The sequence below is a fragment of the Dendrobates tinctorius genome, unplaced genomic scaffold (genome assembly GCF_039654945.1).
Source record: "Dendrobates tinctorius isolate UK_male_01 unplaced genomic scaffold, ASM3965494v1 ptg000038l, whole genome shotgun sequence".
NCBI classification, from domain to species: Eukaryota; Metazoa; Chordata; class Amphibia; order Anura; family Dendrobatidae; genus Dendrobates; species Dendrobates tinctorius.
The window spans coordinates 11239920-11244956 of record NW_027361706.1 but is presented as its reverse complement, the minus strand read 5'-3'; the positions used below and the strand labels follow the sequence as shown (position 1 = coordinate 11244956).

General features: G+C 42.6%; 1 long non-coding RNA gene across 1 annotated transcript; it reads left to right on the top strand.

Moving 5' to 3' along the window:
- The first annotated feature begins 1794 nt into the window (after nt 1-1794).
- On the top strand, nt 1795-3159 carry LOC141088344 (uncharacterized). Its single transcript, XR_012231909.1, has 3 exons — nt 1795-1967; nt 2220-2270; nt 2535-3159. It is a non-coding gene; the product is annotated as an uncharacterized lncRNA (long non-coding RNA).
- The last annotated feature ends 1878 nt before the right edge of the window (nt 3160-5037 follow it).

Here is a 5037-nt window from a genome sequence, read left to right as displayed (position 1 = left end):
TGAGTATAATATACTGGGAAAAATAAGGAGAAAAGCCAGCTCACCTGTAGGCTTGTGTTGTGTTGTGTGCAGTCATCACGCAAATTGCAAGACAAAAAAAAGGGAGGAAAGGTCCAGCTTCACAAAGTCCAATTTATTACAATAAAATCAAGTCCAAAAAAATCAAAGATCACATAATGGCAGGCAGTAGGCCTCACATGTTTGTCATTTCTGTAGTGATGAGAGCCCGCCTAATTTACAGGTGCGTGTCTCCAGAAGCATGAGCTGGGCATACCGTACAGGTCACTACAATGGCAGTTTGCAATTTTCACTCACTAACATCCACTGCTGCCTGTTTCTGGAAAACACCCATGGAGTCAAAATCGTCACTACACCTGTGGATAAATTCCCAAAGGGTTATGATTTCCAAAATGGCGTCACTTGAGGGGCATTCTGCTTTTCTAGCACTTTGGGGCTCTTTATATGGAATCCGCAAACTAGTTTAGGAAAATCTGCGCTCCAGGAGGCAAATAGCGCTCTGTCCATCCCGAGTCTCTCCGTATGGCTAAGTAGTACTGTACAGCCACATGTGGGGTATTTCAGCAGAAATTGTGGGACAAGTTCTGGTGCCATTTTTACCCATTTCCCAGTGTGAAAATGTAAAACTTGGGGCTAACATACAATCTTTGTTTTAAAAAATGTAAATTATTTTTTTCTTCCCTGTCCAATACTGCCCAATGATATAAAAGTCTGTGACACACCTGTGGTGTCAATATAATCACTGGTCCCCTAGATGAATTCATTGAGAGGTTTAATTGGTAAAATGGGGTCGCTTATGGGGGTTCTGCTGTTCAGGCATCTCAGGGGCTCTGTCAATGTGACATGGCACACTCAAACCATAACAGCAGAATCTGAACCCCCAATATGGCGCTTCTTCCCTTCTGAGCTTTGCACTGTGCCTCAAAAGTAGTTTTCGACCACATATGGGTTATCGGTGAACTCAGGAGAAATTGCACAACAAACTTTGGGGTCCATTTTGTCCTTTTGCCCTTGTGGAAATACAAAATTTGTAGCTAAAAAGATTTTTGTGGGAAAAATGTGATTTTTTTTTTTTTTTTTTTTTTTTTTTTTTTTTTATTTCCACGGCTTTACATTATAAACTTCTGTGAATCACCTGAGGGTTCAAGGCGCTCAATACACATCTAGATAAGTTCCATAAGGGGTCTAGCTTCCAAAGTGGTGTTACTTTTGGGGGAGGTTTCCACTGTTTAGGCACATCAGGGGCTCTCCAAACGGGACATGTCAACCGCTAATTATTCCAGCATATTTTACATTAAAAAAGTCAAACGGCGCTCCTTCCCTTTTAATCGCTGCCGTGCGCCCAAACAGTGGTTTTCCCCACATATTGGGTATCTGCGCAAAGTAAGGAATTGCATTTTTTTTCACCATTTTACCACTTTTGGAATTTTTTTTCTGTTTTTCAACAGTATATTGTAAAGTAGATGGTGTAATTCAAAACTACAACTTGATCTGCAAAAAGTCAAGTCCTCAAATGACTAGGGAGACCAAGAAATAAAAGAATATGAAGGCTCAAAAATGGAAAATTTCCCAGTCATTATATCATTAAATAAGTCTGGGATAAATGTAAATCAAAAGTAAAATATTAGTGCAGATGGGCCTTGAGGTCTATTTATGACGCCAGCCTTCTAGGTTTCTTCTGTCCATATACAGTGAGCACCCTCTAGTGGTAGCTCCGCATAGACAAAATTGTAACATTTGTATGATGTAGATGGAAAATGTTGGCAACGTCTTTCTGATGGAGGCCAAGGGGCGGAATTTGTTCACTAATGCTCTTCAGATTGCTGATATTTATACATTTACATATGAGATGATGATATATGCTCCATGTGCAACAGGAAGAAAAACAAAGCAATGAGACAAAAGACAATAGAAAAGGAGAAAGAGCTGAACGTAATGGAGGAAACTTTGTAAGTGCTTTTTTTCAGGTAGAGATGATGTAAAACCTGTTTGCACATACTATATATCTGTCAACTCTGAATTTGTTTGATTATTTTTATTATTTTGCAACATTTTCTCCATTTTGGTTCAATTATACAAATCCTGAGAAAACTGAGTATTTTACTGTCCGTCCTGCTCCTGAAAACGAACCTTTTACAAATCCTAATCCCCACTGTCACTTGCCCATTTACCTGGTATGATATATGTTTCATGTACTGTAGTGAGGAGACCACCGAAAATGAAGGAGAGGAGGAGGACACCCCCAAGACCAGGTAAGAGCAGAGATTACAGAGAAAACCTAGATGATGTTAGTGATAGAGCCGATTCCTTACCACTGTATATATCTCACTGCACAGATGGCAGCCATTTATGGTTATCACTCATGCATCTTATATACCTGATTTGTAAGAGGTTTTGGAACAGTTTTTTTCCCAGGTTTCTTTGCTGCCTTCTGATTGGACAGAACCATGTTTGCACAGGTTTCCTTTTAGATTCTTTTCAAATAAATGACATGCAATTTATTTTTTTTCCACCAGGTTCTTTTTAAACCTCTTCAGGGAAGGAAAAAAAGCTAAAAACCCCTCCTTAAACAGCAAAGTGGATTTCCCATAGGAGCGAACTGGAATTGAAGCCATTTTTTAAGTGGATTTTGGAAAGGGTTTGCTTAAAAATGTGCTATGAGATAAAACAATGCATAGCACTTTGTCCCAGTGTTATTCTGTGGGGCTGCTCAGATCTGTAATTATTTTCTCACGCTGTTTCATTGTGCAGTGAGTGCATCCAAGGATTGGATCACACTCACCCGTACAAGTCTATGAGTGCGAGTGAAACATCGGGCTGCACTCGAAAGTTATATGAGTGCAATGCAATTACCACAAATGGAGGAGATGGAGAAATTACTTTTCTACTTTCTCCGTCTCCTCCGCACCTGTGTTGTGAGTCTCTTATGCGAGAGGATCTGAGCACAGTGCACTGACACTCGGATCAAACTCTGACAGACAACATCTCATAACTTCACTACCATCTGGCAGCACCATCTGGCAACTTCCTTACCATCTGGCAACTTCCTTACCATCTGAAACCAATAAAGGAGGAGAAGAAAACCAAGCCCAAATAGTAAAATAAACAATCTTTATTTAACAAGTTCATAAAAACATTAACATTCATAATAAAAAGGGAGATGGGTGAAAGAGGCAGTTTTTACACACAAATTAAGCTAGTTGGAAAAAAAGCTGTTTTGATGTCACTTCTTTTTTTCAATCCCTTCTTCTTTCTTTCTCAAATTTGGACATGAAAATGCTGAGCACAGAATCTCTGATCTGGCTATGCAGGACAAATCTGAATCTATTACTACTCACAGTAATTGATGTACTGCGTCGTCGCAGAACCAAAACAAGGTAATATAAAGTATATGTATAGTTTACATGTCTATTTTTTTGCTGTGATGTACAGTAACCAGTTATTTATCTTATAGGAGCAGATCAGAAGACAGAAAAAGATGTGGGTTCATCAAATTATAATGGACCACAGTGAGAAGGTGCACTTCCATGTTTTATACAGGGATTTAAGGAGGTTGGTTAACCATAAACATGCTATAAAATTGCAAATATGCACTAAAAAACATCACCATGTTGGCCACTGCATAATTTTTAATTTGCATCACTTTTGTCGCATTCCAATAAACGGATTTGATCGTCTTTTGAATATACCGAATTTTTCAGAGTATAAGATGCACTCCCGAAAATTTTTTGGGGAAAATGGGGGTGTGTCTTATAGTCGGAATGTACTTACAGTTAGCATGGTGGCAGTAGGAGTCGGGCGATACTTCCGGTGGTCCGGCGCTGCAGAGTGATGATCTCGCTCCCATTCCAGCCTAGTGCAGGTGGTGCGGCAGTTTCAGCAGTGGTCAGTGCTGCGGGGGGCTCTGGAGACATGGTGCGGCAGTTTCGGCGGTGCTTGGTGCTGCTGGGGGCTCTGGTGACATTATGTGAAAGCCCGAAGCCCCCCGCATTACTATTGCCTTGATGCTGTGGCCTGCAGTTAAATGGCCACCGGAGGCGGCGCATATGCAAAATGAGATCTCGGATCCGAGATCACGGGACAAGATCTTGTTGCTGAGATCTCAATCTGCGCATGCGCTGCCTCTGGCGGCCATTTAACCGCAGGCCACAGCATCAAGGCAAGGCAATAGAACTGCGGGGGCTTCAGGCTTTCACATAATGTCGCCCGAGCCCCCCCGCAGCAATTTGCAACCCCGACCTTGCCGCAACATGTCGCCAGAGCCCCCCGCAGCACCGAGCATTGTGGAAACAAGCTGGGATGGGAGTGAGATCGCCGCTCTGCAGCGTCAGACCACCGGAAGAATTGCCCGACTCTTGCTGCCACCAGCACTGCCGATTCCCCCCCCCCCCCCCGGGTAAGATGAATTCAGGACTGTAAGATGGACCCTCATTTGACGCATTAATTTTTTTTCCCCCATTTTCTTTCTGAAAATTTGGAGTCCGGTGCGTCTTCTAATCCGAAAAATGCGGTACTATCCCAAGAACTGAGCTATTTCGATACAGTGATGAGAAAGGCGATCACTGCTGAGGAAAGGCTGCTCATCACCCTGCAGTAAGTAATAATTTGCTTCACATTTAATGTCATTTATTGTGTGTATAGATTTCTTCTGGTTCTAGGGGATCTTCTTTTCTAGCAGTGTATCTGGATTCCATTTTGCTTCGCCTCTAAAGGTTTGCAGAAGAAGTGTGCCCTCTGGCCCCCGACATCTATCCCGAGGTTCCCAGGCTGGCAAAGGGGACTCGTGCGGAGGGATTCTCTGGTAATCCAATACCCCAAGGTTCTGGGCTCACGCTGTCCCTAGCAGCCCCATCCTAAAGGGGGTTTTACACTAAGCGATATCGCTAGCAATATCGCTAAAACGTCACTGGTTTTGTGACGTTATAGCGATATTGCTAGCGATATCGCTATGTGTGATACTTACCAACGACCGGCTCCCCTGCTGTCCATCGCTGATCCCGCGAGAATGTCCGGCTCCAT